Source organism: Alligator sinensis, unplaced genomic scaffold, assembly GCF_000455745.1.
Source record: "Alligator sinensis unplaced genomic scaffold, ASM45574v1 scaffold1322_1, whole genome shotgun sequence".
Taxonomy (NCBI): Eukaryota; Metazoa; Chordata; order Crocodylia; family Alligatoridae; genus Alligator; species Alligator sinensis.
The window spans coordinates 2,035,184-2,054,415 of record NW_005842116.1 but is presented as its reverse complement, the minus strand read 5'-3'; the positions used below and the strand labels follow the sequence as shown (position 1 = coordinate 2,054,415).

At 49.6% G+C, this 19,232-nt stretch overlaps 2 protein-coding genes and 2 non-coding genes across 11 annotated transcripts in view; 2 read left to right on the top strand and 2 right to left on the bottom strand.

Annotated features, from left to right (window-relative positions):
- The window catches only part of PIK3C2B (phosphatidylinositol-4-phosphate 3-kinase catalytic subunit type 2 beta), a 60,562-nt gene extending 56,586 nt beyond the window's left edge, over positions 1-3,976 (bottom strand). For all 3 annotated transcript variants that reach the window (XR_003094324.1, XM_014520445.2, XM_025205483.1), the window contains exon 1: positions 3,748-3,976. The gene's annotated coding sequence lies outside the window, so the exon portion shown is untranslated. The remainder of the gene's footprint in view (positions 1-3,747) is intronic.
- A 6,583-nt stretch (positions 3,977-10,559) lies between these two features.
- Positions 10,560-10,632, top strand: TRNAK-UUU. The gene has a single exon. It is a non-coding gene; the product is annotated as a tRNA-Lys (tRNA).
- Positions 10,633-10,906: 274 nt separating this feature from the next.
- Positions 10,907-10,979, bottom strand: TRNAK-UUU. The gene has a single exon. It is a non-coding gene; the product is annotated as a tRNA-Lys (tRNA).
- Positions 10,980-11,194: 215 nt separating this feature from the next.
- MDM4 (MDM4, p53 regulator) overlaps positions 11,195-19,232 on the top strand; it is a 35,696-nt gene continuing 27,658 nt past the window's right edge. For 2 of the 6 annotated variants that reach the window (XR_003094336.1, XM_006024797.3), the window contains exon 1: positions 11,196-11,345. The gene's annotated coding sequence lies outside the window, so the exon portion shown is untranslated. Of the gene's footprint in view, positions 11,346-11,756; positions 11,886-19,232 lie in introns of those variants that run through there. The other 4 variants (XM_025205552.1, XM_025205553.1, XM_025205551.1 and 1 more) reach the window with 4 other exon arrangements.

The following is a 19,232-nucleotide window of genomic DNA, read 5'->3' as shown; positions in this document are numbered from 1 at the left end:
GGGCCTTCGCAGCTTAGAAAACCATCAAGAAATATATGATCAACCTCTCCTCTGACTCCAGAGAGCAAGCAGATCTTGGCATGGACCTGTATCAGGGCACACACAAGCCAGCTGTATTCCCACACCCCACAGATCTCCATAGCATGGTAACCGCTCCCGTAGCCCCTTGGGATAGTGAAATATCTGGGTCCTTGTATATTCAGGAGGTGCATACAACATAAAGTCTTAAACTCATAAGAAAGCAGGGCCGGTGGGACCCTCAGGAGGTCACATCTCATCCAACCCCCTGCTCGAGGCAGGGTCAGTCCTATCCAAACCATCCCCAGACAAGCGCTTGTCGAAGCCAAACCTGAAACTGCACAAGACACATTACTCTGAAACACCACTGACACCCTAAATGGCCACAGACAGGGTGGACCCAGGTGGGTGCAGTGGCACAGTCACACATCCTTCACTCCTGAGAGCTCCAGTCTCAGCCAGCAGACATGTGCAGCGAGATGGCTGCTGCGTATGCACCCCGCTTTGCACAACTCTGGATCCACTCTTGGTGGCAGATAAAGCAGGGGTGGAGGGCACTGTCAATGCCCCAACACTGCCAGATGGTTAAAACAGAGCTGAGAGATCCAAGCAAGAGATCCGTGCCCCCCTGCTACAGAGGAAGGCCAAACCTCCCGCAGTCCATTAGCTATGTAATCAGCAGCAGCATTAGGTCAGCTGCACATGAGCTATCTGGGCTACGCTAGCGTAGGTGAAATTCTGTGCAAGATCGCAGCACCTAACAGTTAAGAACAGGCATCAAACAAGAGCCAAAACATCACCAGCCCAGCATGTCCTCCATCCTCTCCACTTCAGGTGGGTGGAGTTCTCCACTCCGCCATGGAGAATCCCCCTTTCCTACAGGAAAGGCGTACCAGCAAATTCCCCTTCCCCACACTGTGTGCAAGCCCAGTGCCAGTAAAATGATAGGGTCATCTTCTCTACCTGCATCACACTATTGCACCACAGATCAGGCTGCAACGTCACATGCAGCAAGTACCACGAAAAGGGACGCAGGACTCGGCCAGTCTTGGTCCCCTCCTTCTCCGCCCTCCAAGTGTCAGCTAACAGCACAGCCCCTTGCTCCTCTCCCCCTCTGCTCCCCTGATGCATGCAGGGCACAATCAACATCGAGCCAAGGAAAGAGCTGAGGCACAGGAATTGTGAGGCTGGATGACAGGACAGGCCCTGGACTGAACCGAGCAAAGCAAGAGCGGGGGGAAAAAAAAAAGCAGAGGCACAGGGAAATGGAGCCAGAACCATCAGCTCCCTTCCCACCCTCCCCCACCTTCAGCGACATTGCCAGGCACGCTGGACGGGCTCTCCCTGGCACAGTCACTCCCGCAGCTGACCTCAGCAGGATGTTCTGGAGAACTCCCAACCATTACATCCATCCCTCCTGCTCCCAGATTTGGTGGTGGCTGCAGAGAAAAGAGCCCTTTGCTTGTCTCCCTGCCACCACCCCCCAGGCCCAAATCATGGCAAGCATCCTGGGCACAGCGTGGTACCCAGCCCAGCAGTGCTGTGCCTAGGGGTGGACCTAGGGGCTGCTAGATGTCTCTAGAGGCTGTGTCCCCTGCCTATGACTGCACTGGCTGTGATGCTACATACCAATTCCTATCAGGATAAGCCAGAGATGAATCCATCCATCCTAGACGCAGCTCCTCACACTCCCAGGCTGACTGTGCTCAGCAGAATGGACTCTGCCCTCAGGGATGCCCTGGTATGAGAAGGGGAAACCCAGAACCACAGGCCCTATAAGCTATACTACACGCTTGCCACAGGACCAGGTCCATGGGATGGGTCACCAGCAGACAGCCTTGGGCCCCAGGACAGCAGGGGTATGCCAAGGAGATTCCAGAACAATTGTGGATGCTGTTCCTGAGCTTGCTTTCTGCTTTGCACCATACATACGCTATCAGGCAGGTGGGAGCCTTTCCTGTACAGATCCCAGAAGGGCTGGACAGCCCTGTTTGCCAGTCAGCTTGCTCTCTTTCCAACATGCACTTTCTCTCTGCTCGAGCTATTTCATGGTTCACTTTTAAGGTTGGATCTAGTGATCACAGTGGTGTTAGCTCCCCATAGCCCAGATCCTACAAATAGCTGAGCACATGCTTACATTCACCCACTTGGCTTAAACTCAAATTCCTGTGCTTACTGGATAAGCCTATCTCTCTGCAATACCAAGGCTTTGGATATTCCTTTCTGAGAACAGAAAACATCTCAATGCACCAGGGCATGATCACAGTCAGTATCACATGAGCTTTCTTTTTATATGTGCAGGGTCTAGGATGCAGAGCCTAGGCAAGCAGCCTCCACACTGCCGATCTCTGATCTGCCCTCCTTCCTGCTCCAAGCCAGCAGAGATCTGGAGCAGCAGGAGTTTGACATCATGGAAGAGAACAACAAATCTAGAGTTGGATCCCTTTCTTCAGCAAAGGCTTTGCTGACAGGCCGCTCTGCAGTTTCATGTGGACTGTTTTATTGCTCTAATAAAAATAATGCAGGTCTGTGGAGCCGACTGTACTTGGTAGAGAGACAAGCATTCCAGCACTTTGTTTTCATTAGATCAGGCCAGGGAGTGCCTTGCCCAACTTTCCCCAAACCCCGCTTTGCTTCACTATTATATTTAGGGTTTTCAGTTCTGGAAAAAACAAGGCTGGGCCTGATTTTTGGACCGCACACAGGAAATGAGTCACAATGCTCCTGTCCAGGGTCCAATGGAGCACCAGCACTTTCTTTCAGTAGGTCAAATTTTGGAGAGAGGGAGGGAGAGAGAAAACAGGAGACTTGCTTTAATTAGGGATTGTGCCTCTTGATCATCACTGGAACTGGGGTTATAGGAGGACCCCGACCAATTACAGAGCACCCCTCTCCAGACAGGGCATATGAGAGCCTGGTGGGCCCCTGCAATGCAACAGAGAAAGGGCCCCCGCTTTTTAATCTTGTTGCATGAATGAGAGGGGCAGGGTGAAAGCAGACAAAGGGAAGGAGTGGGGCTGACCCTGGGGATGCTCCAGCCTGGAGGTGAACTGCACCAGTCCCCCTAACAGTGTGTGTGTGTGCATGAGTCTGTGTGTGCGAGCGTGTGTGTGCGCATATGCGTGAGTCTGTGTGTGTGTGTATGAGTCTCTGTATGTCTGTGTGCGTGTATGAGTCTGTCATGTGTGGATGCATGAGTGAGTCTGTGCGTGCATGTGTGTGAAAGTGTGCATATGTGTATGTGCCTGCGAATTTCTCTATCTGCCCCCACACTCCCCCAATACAGAGGCAACCCCCCCAGGCTGAACTCCCTGGAGTGCACCAAGCCCTTCTCCACCCCTTGGAGATCCCCCTGCTTCCTTGGGAACTGGAGGGAGGAAGACACCCCAGCAGATGGGAGCCGAGATGCCCCCCAGCCCTCAGGGGGGGCCCAGAGGGGACCCCTCCCCACCTGCTCCGCTCTGCCTCCAGCCCCTCGGCTCCGCAGAGAGCAGGGGTGCAAAGCAAACGCCTCCATGGCCACCCCAGGCCCCCTGCACCGGGGCATCCTCCTTGCACCGGCATCCCGCTGCCCGATCCCGGGCGAGGGTGCGGGGCAGCGCAGCTCTGCACCGCGGCGCCTTCAAGGGCGATCGCGGGCTCGTCAGTTTCAAGCCCCCCCGGTCAATTTCACCCCCCCCCCCCGTCAGTTTCCCCTCGCCCCCCTGCAGCAGCCGCCCCGGCTCTTACCTGCCGGGTGCACCGGGATTTCCAGGGGGGTGCGGGTGCCTTCCCCGCTCCACCTCCCGTGATGGGATCAGGGGGGCTCCTCCAAAAAAAAATCCTCGCCCAAAACCAACCCTCGTGCCTGTGCGACTGCCGCGTGTGCAGTCATAGGCGGGCAGGCAGGGGAAGGTCCCTGGGGTGGCCGGCGGCAGGAAGGGGTGAAGCCATCGGCTTGCAGCAGCCCCAAAGCAAAGCGAACTAGGCAGGGAGAGAAAGCGATGCAGCTGGGGAGACAATAGGGCAGAGGAGGAGAAAGGGGACGTGCCATCTCCTGGAGATTTCGGGCATTGCATTGCTCTCTTCCCGGTAAAGAGGCTGCCAGGGCCTGAAGGAGCCCCAAGCAAACCAGCCTTCTGCTCCCCCTCCTGCACCAAGAGGAGAGAGGCTCTTTACCGGCGGCACAGAGCAGGGATGTCAACCCTTCCTTGGCTGAAACCTGGCTGGGGTGCAATGAAATCCAGGCAACCCCCAGGCTTTGCAGGGATCCTTGCAGAAAAGAAACTCTAGTTTCTTTTTGTCCCTTTGCGAAACGCCTGCCTGGCCAGGGGCACCAGCGTCTGCTTCCTCTTGTGACCTTTGTAAGGTGCCCTGTGAAGTGCTTGATGGCCTAGACAGAAAGTGCTGTGCCCCACCGTCGCCATGGGATGTAGATGCCCAGCTGAAACAGTGCCTAAACACCTATGAGGATCTGAGCCTTATCATGGGGATTGCCAGGAGCTCCATGCTCTGCCCCAGAGATGCCCCACCGAGGATGATGGAAACCTGTGCAGGTTCCTAGCCTCATTCTTGGGAAGCCCATCAGGTCTGTGTCACCAGATGGCTCTGTACAGCACCCCGTGAGCCACGCTCTGATCAAAAGCAGGGCCCATGTCACATCTAGGGTAATATCCTAAGAGATCCAATCCTGGGATGCAGCAATAGAAGCGGGGTCTGGAAAAACAGTAAAATAAGCGCATTGACAGTGCCTTTTGCGGAGGTTATTGGCAGCATTCATCTTGATAACTGCAATGCCTTGGTTCCCCTAGCGTCCACTGTGCAAAGTGCTGTGTAAACAGGGTGCAAGGATGTGCCTATTCCAAGGAGCTGAAGTTCTGGTCCATAGTGCAAGCCAACGTCAGAGCCACGGTGCCGAGCACAGGAGCTCAGAAACCACGAATCAGACCCCAAAAAATTAATCATGAGGCTGATCTAAAAAGCCTAGTCTTTAAAACAAACAAACAAACAAAAAAACACCACGAACAAACAACCCACCACACTCTGGGTTCCCTTCATGCATCTTCTTAGCTTCGAGGTGGTCTGCAACTCTGAGCTTTACCCTTTCCTTTCTGCCCATGAGGGCTAGAAACTTACTCTGCTCTGCAAAGGCAAACTGAGTGGCACTTGTATTCATAGGACCCCAGGAGCTGCAGCTTAGGAAAAACCCCAGATGCTACAAGACTAACAAAGTAGTCTTAGTGTCCTCTGTTGTGTATGTACGGTATTCTGGTCTCTGTAGGCTTTACACTGCCCCTCTCACAGAATCAGAGCACATTAAACAACACTACCATGGTCTGCCACTTGGTTCTGCAGTGATCATCATTCATGCAGGGGCTAGTGCTTCGACATTGATGTGTGCTTCAGTACCATGCACGATTAAAACCCCGTGGGCTGCTGTTCCTGAAACATGAACTGTGCCCTTGTGTTTTCCTGGCGTGCATCCTTTTTCTCATTAAAACCCAGTGACCCTCCCAGATCCCCACCCTGGGGAGCCTTGGCTTTTCTCCCCGGCGTTTGGAGAGCCAGCTGTCCTTAGCATGCCAGCCACGGCTCCCGCGGTCAAGATGTCACCCATAAAGATGTTGCTGCAGGATACAACCGGATCTGTAAGTTTACATGACAGAAGTATTGTCCAGATGGGTGGAACAGGGCCCACATGGCAACAGAGCCAACCCCCATTGGCACGGATCTGCCCTTCTCTAGCAACAAGGCCAAGGACTGAAAAGACCACAGAGATCAACCCCCCCTTGATGCTAGAGAAGAGCTAGAGACAAATGATAGGGGAATGAGAGAGTCCCCCAGCATCCTGCATGCTAGCAAGTGATGGGCTCCGCTCCCAGCCTGCGCTCGGAAGAAGTGGGGCACTTATTTCCCTGACCTTACTCCAGGCCAGCTGAGGCTGCTGTCACCACTCTGATAGATTTATGGGCCGATCCACACCCAACACTGCATCCCCATGAGATCAGTCAAAACCCCTCGCTCCTTTGAACTCCTCTCCCCAATGCCAAACTCATCACATACCTGCACCTCCTTGACTCCAAGTTGCCACCTCCTGTGTTGCTGTGGCCCCTCGCTCTCTCAGAGATGCTGAGCACCCACAGTCACCATGGACTTCCTTAGGGTTTCCACATGCTCTGTATTTCTAGAAGCAGTGCTACCGTCTTGGATTAGACATCTGCATGTCAAGTAGTTGCCCGAGTCATTACAAGGCCCCTTTTTATAAGGGGATCTTGCTTCCAAGCAGTTAAAAATCCCCAAATTTGCTGGTAAGACCTGCCCTCTAATGGAGAAAAATCACAACTGCATTTGGGGAAAGAAATACCCATAACAGTTTTTGCAGGACAGGTCTGCTTCCAGGGCTGGTTTTGGATTAATTCGTGTCACACTGCTAGAGTCACCTGGATTGCACGAGTCAGCGCTCCAGTACAGAAGCCACAAAGCCAGAGAAAGAATGTTGCCTAGAAAGGGTCTCATTGCTCATCCTTATTGGGGGGCGGGGGGGAGAAATCCTTTCCAGCAGATTATTTCCTAGCATCTCATTTATTTTAAATATCACCAGCTACTGCCCTTGGGAAGGCTGTTCCCCAGCCTGAGAGATCTCTTTATTGACAGTCAGGTTGTCTTTTTCCCTTCGCTTAAAAAAATCACTCTCAGGTACCTCTTTAGCCTAGAAGGGGCTGGGTAAAAACATCACAGGATTGTAGCAGGCAAGTCCCTAATAGCCATATGTGTCTCCTTTTGTCAGTGTCCTGGTCCACCCACCCCAGACCTCAGCCTAGGGCTTTGGAGGAGGAAAGTGTCAATATAGGGCATCAGTACTGGTATTCAAGCAGTAGCTCAAGCCACAAGCATCTCTTCAGCTTTTGACCTGCAGGCCTTGCTTGAAAATGATCATCAGAGTTGGAGGTTTTTCCCTGCATATTCTGAATCTGTCTTCCCTGACTAACATGACATGGAAGCCATCAGCGTCAGTGATGGTTAATGTGCCATCACTCATGAGGAGGAGGGCGGTGCACTGGGTGACAGCTGCACGAGGACTGTTGCCCAGGTTCATGGTTAATCCTGATCATGCAGCCCCTGAGCCGGGCAGGCCTGAGTGACACCAGCATAACCCTGATGATAGCACACTTGCCTAAGCAAAGGTGGTTGTAATGAGATACGTAGTTAGTGCAAGACAACTCCTTTCAGAGCAATAGTGTCCCACTTTCACCGGGCCTGTGGGCAACACCACCGAGCAAGTAACCTTGTCAGCAGCATTGGGGCTTCCTCCTCTGAAGAGACATGGAAAGCAGATACCGGAGGGTCTTGCAGGCAGCAGGTTGCACTACTGACACTAAAAAAGAAAAAAAGAAAAAGGGCCTGCCCTGCCCTCCCTGCCAGCCCCCATCCCGTTTTACTGAGCCCAATTTCCCATTTCATGCTGGAGGGCTCTTCCCGAGCTGCGGAGGAGGCAGGCTAGGAAAGCTCAGCTTGGCCCTAGCCCGGCTGTACCCATCTTGTGCCTCCTTTAACCATGTCATCCAGCCTCATTCAACATGGGCCGATTCCTAGTAAAAGAGATGCATAATCAATGGTGGGGGTCAGGGGCATAGCCAGGATTTTAGCTATGTTTGTGGTGCCAGATGGCACTTCCCCATCCTCCAAGCCGTCAGCAGCATAAATGCAACTGCTGCTTGGGGCACCCCGTCCCCATCCCCTTGCAGCGGGGAAATTACACTTCCTTGCCTTGTCTAGCAGTGCAGAATTGCCAGAACCCGCAGAGCAGGCAGGAGACTTGCAGAACACCATTGCACCTGCAACAAGCCCTCCTCCCAAGGGTGGCTGCCCCACCCTTGCCTGGCCTGGCTCTGTGGGCACTCCCCATCACTCCCTTGATGTGAGGGCTTCCCAAGCCACATCTCCTCTTATGTTAGTGACACGTATTTGCACTCATTGTCTTAAGGGCTAATTATGTCTGACTGCCCCTTGCACCCTCCCATGCTCCTCCCAGGCACTTTACCTCTTATAACTACCCTTGAGTGCAGCCTCCCTGCCTGTACTCCCCAGCCAGGTGCTTCTCCTACATGGGCTGCTCCCAAGCACTGAGTCCCACTCTACCAGGCTCCAATCTCTGGGCTCCTTTGCTCCAATCCCCAGGTTTCTTTACCCTGTTCCCAGGCTCCAGGCTTGCCTCCAGGGCAGTTAAGACCTCTTTGGCCCCATAGCCCCTTCCATAAGGCCCCAGTGCTACTTACCCCAGCTCAGCTGTTACCTGGGGGCCCTACTGCCCAGGAGCTCCTATCTCTGCTGCTTTCATGGTAAGACTGCCTGGGCAGCTCAGGCCCTGGGTTTATATGCTACTAGCCTGGCCCCTTGCTGATCAGGTAACTCCCCTGGCTGTCACCTGAGCCCTCACTGCAGCTTCATCTCTTAAAACGACCGGTGCGCATTAAGCACTTTGTCTATGGTTGTTGCTCCATCGACGGGGAGGCCATTGGGCACTCGGTCACCTTTGTGATGACATTAATTGTGGATTTTCCTGTTCTGGATTTCCACGAAGCAGGGTGGGCCATGAGCAGGCTGTCATCTTCCATGTGGCTGTGGCAATCCTGATCAAACTATGGACCACGTGACAACACTCTGCCCTCTATACAAATTTGATGGTGACATTGCAGAGATACATTCCCTTTCTGCAAGAGCATTAGACTGGCTAACCTTCACCTGGACTTAGAATTTGTTGCTCCAAGTCAGGCATCTGAAAGAAGCAGCAGCCCCCATAGGCAACCTTGTACGCAGGTGCAGCCACATGGTGTCTATGCCTGTCTATGCCCCTCAGTCACGAACAGTTAGTATCTGGTTGTTGCCCCAAAGAACCCTAGCAAAGCCTTACCCAGTGCTGCCATGGTTTTAAACATGCAAAGGTTGGACTTGATGGCAGGGGGTCAGACTTGATGACCTGCTCAGGTCCCTTCTGACCCTGCCAACTATGAAACTATGAGTGGCATGAGCTGCTGGGGAAATGAAGGCAGTTTGCATAGCTTTGTTAGAGGCATTCATCGCATCAGGGATGCTTTGCATCTTCCTCCCCAGGGCTCTCCCTATGCCTACTGCTGGAAATGAATGCAAAGCAGATGGGGGAGACTTTTTGGGGCCACAGCAACCCACAACGGCCTCTGGGGAGGTTTCTGGCCCATTCCTCTGAAGCAGGTGGAGCTGGCTTCTACTGGGGACAGGCCACAGGACCAGGTCCCCTGCACAGGGCCAAGCCCTTCTCGTCATCACCAATGCCCATTCAAAGCAAGTGAGGCTGGATTGCCGTTGCAATGGTTCATTAAGGCCAAGCACTTGCTAGGCTGTCATTTTCATAGTCAAAACATCGTGCTGACCCAGGCCCCGACCCAGCAACAAGTGCCAGCCCACCTGATCCCCTGAGGGCCCTGCTACCCATTCAGATGAAAGCTGATAGAAACCCACTGTAGAGCTGTTACACACCCTCAAGCATTCACTTCAGAGCTGGTCAGCTCTCTTGATTGCTGCAGAGTCCTCTTTATCAAGTGATCATCGGCCTGCCTTACTTTGCAGCCCTGAATTTATTGCATGATCCCCCAGTGAGTTGTGTAATATATGTAACGTATAGCAGGGGCCTCAGACTCACACTCCGCTAGCTTACAGGGGAGTGCAGAAGTCTGCCCACATAGGCTAACGTGTATTAAAGCACATGTGTACACATGCCCTATTTTAAAGCATCATTTAAAAACCATGGGCATTTATACGCATACTTTTTTGCATTGCTGGCATGTCGGAGCAGACTCGATTAATTGAGTCTGCTCTGCAGGTGAGCTGGTGCGTACCGCGCTGTGATGCTTCCACTTGTATAAGTGCTGGTGTGGAGAAAATGGCAGTGGTATGCTTTTGAACTAAAACGCCTCTGATGCATTTTAGTTCAAATGCGCACCGCTGCCATTTTCTGGGCATTGACACACATTTCACTGCTGATACAACTGCAAGCGCCGCGGCGCCGGGGGCTCGTCAAAGTGCCCAGCGCTGCAGTGCATCCCTGTGTAAAAATACCCCATGTGCTTTTGCTAATGCGTATTAAAATAGGCTAATGTGCACTAATCATCATTCAAAAACGCACGCACATCTTTACATAACGTGCATGAAGGTAGGCGAAAATGCATTTTCCAACAGAAGTACTAGATTTAATGTGCATTAAATAAAGATATGTAGATGCACCCATAGACACCGGTTCCTTGCCTGCTTCTCAGCACCTGCCCTTTTACCTCCTGCCCTGGACATTCAACCCACTGCAAGGGGGTGCAAGGAGGGGCAGGACCAGGGTCCTTCATGGCAGGGGGCAGAGTCTGGGGTGCACCAGGGGCTTGTCCATGCGGAGCAAGGGAGAGTCCAGGGCGGAGGAGGATCAGGGTGGAAACAGGGAGCATCTGGGAGCCCCTCTCCCCTCTAGGGACCCCCGGCAGGGTTGTCCTTGGGTGATTGCACAGAGCCATGAATCGGAGAGCAATAGCACTTTGCAGAGCGCCCGGATAGCTCAGTCGGTAGAGCATCAGACTTTTAATCTGAGGGTCCAGGGTTCAAGTCCCTGTTCGGGCGGGTCGCTTTTTCCTGGCGCAGGGGGTGGGATGTGCGGTTTTCAATTGACAAGAGCTTTTTCTTTTTCTTTTTCTTTTTTGCACCTCTCTTGAATGAGTGCAGGGAAAGGAGGGGCATGGGGCCAGGTGGGGTGCGCTGCAAGGCAAAAGAGAAGAGGGGTGAAGACGAAAGGAAAAAATGCAAAAAATAAAATGATAAATAAGTCAACAGAAGAAAAATAATGATAGAAAAGAGGAATATTATGATGACGGAAATACAAAAAAAAAGAAGGAGCCGCCCGAACAGGGACTTGAACCCTGGACCCTCAGATTAAAAGTCTGATGCTCTACCGACTGAGCTATCCGGGCTCCGTACTGCAGTTCGCCTGCCAGGGCCCTAGGCAGTGCACTGCGCGCCGCCCTTCTGTACAGTCTTCCACGCAGTGAGGTGCTCTCTCCCTGCCTTCTCGATACTCCGTTGTCCCTTTCCGTGCGCCGTCTCGATGCTCCGCCTCCTCCTCCCCGCTTTCCGACGAGTCCTTTCTAGACCTGCCTTCCGGTCTCCTCTATGGTCCGGGCAACTGCGGGAGGACTCTTCGCCGGAAATGGTCGGCGGCCATGTTGGCCGCGGGGGAAGCGGCGGCCCAGAGCCCCCTAAGATGGAGTAGCGGCGCCCGCCGGGGGTGAGGGGCTCTGCGGCCGCGGGCCCAGCCGGGGCCATGCAGCGGCGCTAGGGTGAGCGGGGCCGGCCCGTGTCCCCCCGCACGGGGCGGGTGGAGCGCTGGGTCCGTGCGTGCGTGCGGGCGGGCAGTACGAGAGACGGAACCGCCGCGGGACAGAGAGCTCCGCGCGCAGCTGGCCCGTGCTCCGTGCTCCGCGATCCGCGCACGCGGCGTCTCGCGACAGCTAGGCCCCTATCTACTTCTCCAGATTGTACACACACACGTGCGTGTGCATGTCCGGGGGTGTGCATGCATGTGTGTGTGCGTGCATATGCACATGCGTGCAGATGTGTGCACATGCAGGTATGCGCACTTGTGTGTGCGTAATATATAGGAAGTGCATGCGTGCAGGTGCGCACACATTCATTTCATATTTCTGTATCCTTCCTGTTCTCAGCACAGTCGTTTCAGAAAGGAAGCAGCGGCGCGCTTCTCTGGCCGGGCTGGAAGCTGCGGTCGACTGTGCAACCCGAGGGCTTGCCATGAAAGCGATGGTGGCCGTGCTCGGAAAATCACAGTGCCGTCCTGGGTTTCCCCCTCCCCCAGGTTTCTGGTTAGATTAGTTTTCGGATATGTTTTGGGGTGTGCTTCCCAGTCATCTGGCAGCACGTGGTGTTCAGCTAGTGGACGGGTACGGTGCCTGTCCCATTAATAAAAGATGACGCGTTGACAAGTGTTTCATATGCCTGTACTCTTGTTTTGGAGAGCACATTTTTTGTTTCTTTACGCCTTTTGTGCACTTAATTGTAAGTTTAAAACGCTACTTGGTGCCTTGGACTGCACTGAGAGGAGCTTGTGACTGCCTCTTAGGAGGGAGCATTAGGATAGGAAGCGCACGGGTCCATACGTCATCTGCAGCACCATTAGTCAGCGCGCCTGCCCAGGACCAAACGCTGGCTGAGCCCTGGCTGGAGTAGCAGCTCCCGTGTTAGGGAGCAACAGAAGAGTGCGGGTCCAAAAATTTTTATTAGAACATGCCATGCCGAGGAGTGCGCGTCATCTCATTTCCAGAGATTCACTTATTTCCCCAAAGTGGTTGGCATGGCTAAACTGGTGCCAACTTAGCAAGAAGCTGTGTTGTGCATTGAGGTTAGTTAAAACAGAACTGGAAAAGACTGCTTTGCAGATATCCAGATAATTGTGCTTCAGGCTGATGAAGCAGAGATCAAATTTAAAACTTGAACCCTGTGTCTTCTTCAGGGAAGAGTTAGGGACACGTTGCTAGGAAGTAAGGAGTGCTGTTGTGTTGTACTGATTCTGGGGGTCCGAGGGCAAGTTGTTCCTAGCTAAGGGCTTTGTTTTTTGGTCCAAGCATCTTTGTTCTGGAATTGGTTAACGTCCTAAATCTTACTGCCTGTGCAGCTCTGCCAGGGATAGCATCTCCCCAATTGCTAATGCAGTTTTCAGGTGACAGCTGGCATTTAAGCCATTCTTGTGCAGACCTGCTCAGTAGCTGAGTAACAGCTGTACTAGAGCTGTCAGCATTGAAGCTGCATTGTGGAAGTTTGTAGTAGAAATTGTGTTGACAGCCCGATTGCAGCACCATTTTTCGGAAGTCTGTTAAAGGCAGTGTACGTGGGCTTGGCAGGTGGATGTACTGGTGAATGTGCTTGGGGGTTTATTGATAAATTGCATTACTGTTCCAGAGTCTGGACAAAAAGCCCTTAGTAATGGGGCATGCAGATTCTCATCCTTATGCAAGGGGTAGCATGCCTACAGTACAACAGGCTTTCTTGTACTGCATTGTATCGCTGCTGCCAGGATGTGTGTCATTCTCGGTCTCAGGTTCCTTTAGATCTGTGGTTTTAAACGTGTGGTCTGGCAGACCTTCAGGGGTCCATAGAACATGTCTAAGGGATCTGCAAAAGATGACAGTGAGAAATCACAAGCATGTGAATACCCACACTTGCAATTCAGAGGGGTTTGTCCGTAGCTCCATGCAAATTTGTTAGGGGTCTGCAAATGAAAGAGGTTGAAAACCACTGCTTTAGCTTATACATTAAATACTCTGGCACTGCATTGGAGGGGGACACTATGAAACCACCGTAACAAAAGCTATACAACCCAAGAAAAGTAGGTTGTCACTTATGAAAGCTCATGTGACTCTGAACAAGTTGGTGCCACCCCGTCTTGCTTTCTGCCCAACTTAAGGCTAACATAGCCAAAAGCCTCTCTAAACCCAAAACAACTATGGTCATTCAGTCACCTTACTCCACAAGAGCGCCTTACCTGATGAAGACAGACTTGTTAAGAAAAAACAAATCTAGATATCTTTTACTGCAGGTCTCATCATTCTTTCCCTGAAGAAATGCTCCAAATGCTTTAGAGCTAATTGTCAGGGAAACAAGCGGCAGAGAGAAATTGAGTCGTGTAGCAAAAGCAGAAGAAATCTTGCTTATGATTTTTAAGAAACAGGAAAAAACAGGCCTAGAATCTGAAGGCAAACAAATATTATGCATGCCAGCCAAAAACAGCCAGCTAAAGACAGGCTGGTTGTGAAAGTGAAACTTGGATACTCTTGATAAGTCTTGTTTGCTGTCCTTACAAAGGGAGGCAGTGTTTAGTGTGCAAAGCACGCAACCGCCCATTGCTCTGTTCCTTGTTCTGCCACTGAGTAGCTGGTTGGCATCTGCCACATCAATTAGAGCCTCAGCATAAGTTTCTACAAACCATTTCTCTCTCTTGGTAAATTGCCTTGTTGTTGGAAGTGGGGGTGCAGCAGGGACTAGTGGATAAGACACTGGGCGGTGGCTTTTTTTCCTAGCTCAGGCACTGATCTGCTGTGCCTGCTGGCTTTGGGCGAGGCACTTCCCCTTCTGCACAACTTTATCTGGGTTGCAGCCAATTCAGGGTAGGGACTAGATTTCATTCTTTCTATGCCTTGCATCCTTTTATTTGGGGCTGCCGGACACTACTCGGACAGTTCCTCTGAATCATAAGGAACTGGATGCCTCTGCCCATACAAAAGCCCCTCAATCAATATCAGCTTTTGTAATAGGTGTTGTAAGATAAAAGGTATCCTTCCCTGGCCTCCAAAATGCTGGAAGCTGTCGGGGGCTTGGGTCAGAGGTTGGGTTAGTTCATAAAATGCCAAGAACAGGGCCTCTTTCTGCTATTGTGAAACAGGCTATGTGGTAGATGATCAACCTGTGAGTTGACCCTGTATGGCATTGCTTATATTCTGATTTGTGCACAGTTTATATTAAAACAGAGCTTGCCTTCCCCCAAAACTTGTTTGGGATATCTGCCCCTTCACAGCTTCTGATGATGATGATGAAGCAAGCCCTTTGCTGATGCTGTGCAGCTGTGATTTAGTTAGGGTAGATTTGCACCATTGTAGATAGCTTAAGATTTCCAGCCCTATCCCTACTCTGACATTTGCACACAATATATCACTCTAAGATGCACATGCCTTTACAGTGTCCTGCAGCAGGAGTAAAGCCAAGAAGTTCAAAGGGTCTTAAATATTTTACTTCTTATTTAGCAGCTCTTAGACCCTTTTATCTTGGTTTGCCCAAATCTTCCCCTAAAACCCAGGTGAGATCCCAAGTGCCAATTCAGATTCAGCTACTGTACAGTAAGAAATAAGATTGAATTTCTTCAGTGGAAAGAAATCGGTTGATAGACACAAGAGAAAGCAGGTGTTTTTCTGATGCTAATCTAACAGCTGACAAGTTGGGTGGAGACATTACTAGTGCAGTGTGGTATTGGATTATGGAACAGGTTTATCTGGAGAGGTGAAGGACTGTCCACCTTCGGAGGTTTTCAGGGCCCAGCTAGACAAAGCCTTGGCTGGGATGATCTAGTCCTGCTTGGAGCAGGGGTTTGGACTAGATGCGACCTCCTGAAGTCCCTTCCAACCTGAACTTGCTATGATTTCTGTGGTACCATATTTTGTGTTTTCCCCTCCCTTTAACAGTTGGAATCCAAAATTGATTCTGTTGTGGAAGTGTTGCACAAACGGCTAGTTTCGTGCCCCTGGAGGCTTGTCCAATCCACCTCTAGGAGAGAGTCTCACACACAGGCTGGGTCTAATTTCAGATTTATTGTTTGCAAACAAGTTCGACAAGGGAGCTTAATTTACTCAAATCCGTGTCGACCCCAAACAGAGTCTGGGGTTCCTTTTTATAGCTAACATAAACAAAAGATTCTAACGTGTCGCGTAATTATTGGCAGCTCAAGTATTACGTCTTACAACATATGTCTAGCAGGTACATGTTCCATGACAGTTTACATACACGTCTCATTTACATCTTAAAACTCCTCCCTGGGGCCGTCCTTAAGTCCATTTCTGTCATTCTTCGGTCAAGGTCTGAGTTCTTCACATCAGCATCTCTCCCTGTCCCTCTTCTCTTATCTCTCGTAAGGAGTTATTTGTTGTATCTGTTCCTGGCTATGTCTGCAAAAGTCTAGTGCTACTCGTAAATCTATCATTGGCCTACATACCTTAGCAGAAGCAAGTGTGATAATATGCAGAAGCAATTTTGTAGTGAAACTAAACAGTTCTCAGCTGTGAAGCCTTTGTGTAGGGAGATGAGACATTTTTACCACACAGCTGCTACACAAATGTTATTGCAAAATCATAATGACTAGATTATAACATATTTTTACCACAGAAGGAAAGTTTCTGAAATACAATTTACTGGATTTTTTTTTTTTTTTTTTTTTTTTTTTTTTTAAAAGGAGTAGTTTATCAGTAGAAGCTCACCTTAAGCAGTGAACGCCTTTGAAAAGGAAAAGCCCATTAAGATGGGCCCATTGCAAATAAGTTTGTCTGCACCAGGATTCTAGACGCATCAGCTGTGACAAATACACTGCCATCAATGGTTGATTTAAGGAGGTTTACAGAGCAATTTGCCAATGATCCATTTTTTTTTTTTCCTTTTAAATTGAAGCAATCAATTTAAAACTAGAACTGGATTTCCACCCCCCTCCCTTTAAATTGGTTTTGCAATAAAAGAATGTTGCATAATTTTTTTGCAAGTGTTAATTGTTAACATTTATCTCTCAAAGTTTAGCTTGTTTTTGTTTCATTATTGGCAGTTCTTTGAGTATCTCCAAAGACTGAATGAACCCTCCTACAACATGGCAGATATATCACAAGTGAAAAATAAAACTTCTGCAAATGAAGTTGGACCCGTTAAAATGGATTTTTTTAAATGGAGGTTCTGAATTTTCCACGCTACAATCTGCAAAATGGATTTTTTTTTTTTTTGAAGCACATAAAATAAGTCTTCAATGTAGTACCGCCACCTTTATTGCAGTAGGCAATACAAGGCTTCTGTGCAATACAAATGTTGCTCTGCAATTGTACACTGTTCTTGGGGGAATACCAAGCCAGCATTAGTGTGCAACTCTATGAGAGAACAGAAGAGCAAAAATTAACCAACCTGAAGGCAAGCAAGATTAAAAATAAATAAATAAATAAATAAATAAAATGCAAACAGTCAGTTTACCATTGTATAATGGAACACACTGGATGCTCTTTATCAAATGGGGTCAGATGTAGCAGGACAGCTTCTGCCCCCCCCCCTTCCAACACCAAAGACTTAGTAGCATTTTCTCCAAGCATCTTAGGACTTCTGCATGCAAGTCAGCTAAGCAGAAGCTGTATGCAACAAGAGGTCTTGTCTACATTCAGTTAGGGGACCAGGGTAACATGCATTGTCCTGCAGGCTCCGTAGTGTTTATATGTTCCTGAACCAACAAAATGCTACAACCAGTATCAAAATGCTGAGAGCAGGCAGGCATTTCATTTCCAGAGTGTGATAGTCTTTGCTTCTACAGGTCCCATTGATCTCTGGCAGGAGAGAACATAGGATGCATCAGTAAGAGCCTTGACACCCATCTGCTTCTCCTGTAAGAGGGGGTTGCCCGTGTAGCTATATCAGCAACACGGTCTACGTGTAGATAAATGGACTGCATGCCCCCCACTGCCCACTCTTCTGTTTGCAGGCCTGAGCTCTGGGATAATGGTGGAAGGTACTTAGTGCTGGAGGAGGAAGTAGGAGTTGGGAGTTACCTGGCTGGCATGTGCTCAGGCATAAATAGATGGGTGCACTTTTGGGAATATCTCCCATTCATCCTGCATCACTTCTGACAAAGTGCAGAGGCATGTAGGGACTTGCACTGATGGAGTTGAATAGGATTGCCCCCCCCATCTTGATTGCTGTACTGGAGTTACTGCTGACTAAACAAAGAACACAGATAAAAGCTCCTAGCTGCTTTGCCTTTCCTAGGAGTTTACCTGTTCCAAGTAATGCTTGTTAAGAAGTTGAGGAAGAGAAAAAAAAAAAAGGGGTGGGGGGGGAAAATGGAAAGAAAATTTATTTATTTGGAGACAGGGCCTGTTAAGCTTCATTAACAGGCCATGGAGCTGAACTGTCATGGAGTTTGCATTCCAAAAATTATCTTCCTTTGCAAACAGAAACCACATTCTTTAATGTGAAATACATGAAAGAGATTATCTATTTAAAATTGGAGTTTTAATCAGGTACTTAGTTTCACACTTAGCCACGGGGTGGGGGTGGAGTTTTCTGCCTTCCCCCAGTAATGGCAGCTGGGCTTTGATCTATTGGGTCTGTAAAGCAAAAGAACTTGCTGCCTCACAAGGCTGGTATGTCACAAGAGATCCTGCATTATAGAAATGACCATATTAAGTGTTCAGAGCGGGAAATGTATTAAGGCTTCTAAGGGAGACGTGAATCAGAACAGAGTCCAAAAATAACCATTTCTTTCCTCCTATGTGCAGTTTCAGATGATAGCTGTAGAGGGAAATCACTCAATCACTGATCCTTTGCATTGGGCAATTCAAAAAGGAAATGAGAAGTCTCAAGTTTAGGACCTTACAAGCATACTGATCTGACAGCTGTGCAGTGTAAATGGACACACAGGACTTCCTACAGGGAGAAAAGATTGTTATGGGGGCAGCCCATAATCTTAGTTATGTCTACACTGACAAGGCTGTCTCTTGAAGTTTCCCCACCATCAGGGGTACGAATGCAGATGAGCCATCAGGCGTTGTCTGTGCTGGGGCAAAATATTTTAGTTCTATTAGCATTCCTAGTCTAAACTATCTTAAGGCCTGTCTGTGGAAGGGAGTTAACACAACATGAGCATCAGTGTAAATTTACAGTGCGCCAGCTATTCTGCACTTAGTTGAAGTAATTGCCTTGCACTCTGAAAGTATGAGGGAGCTTCACAGTTGAAGCTTGTCCTACTGCACTATAAATTCACTCCATAGATTATTTTAGGATAACTTTTCTGTGCAGTAAGCACTACAGACTTGTCAGAGTGGAGTGAGCTTTCTGGCAAGTAACAATGAAAGACTTAGTGGAAAATAGCTAACACACTAAATTCATACCCAACCTTAGTGGGCAATAAATTCCCATGCAAACAAGCTCTTAAAAGCCACTTCCTAGAAGTACTGAGAGAGTTGGTTCTTAAGTCAGTTCTCCTACACCTGGTTTATCATTAAAACTTGAACCTTCCCTATTAAAAAACAGCTTACAGCTAGTCTTTGCAAGGACACTTGGGAAGGCTCGAGACAAAAGCTGCAGTAATAAGCTCACTCTCCTTCTGCCTGGGAGTCTACATGATGGTTTAATGTGTTAATGTCCCTGTTTTAATTAGTCTGAATTGCTCACATGGACAAGCCCTTAATCAAAGGGTTTAAGGTACAGATCTGATTCCAAACAACAGAGGACCTCTTCACAAGTTTATCCAAAAGGGAATTTATGTTGGGTGGAGACAGGCAGGAGGTGATCCACTGCTTTCTCTAACCGGGGTTACGCAACTAAAGAAGTTGAAATGATTAAATCCCAAGCTGTCCACACATCTTTAACATACCCTTGAGAGAGCTTGGAGACCTGCCCTTTTTCAGGACTGTAAAAAGAAAAAA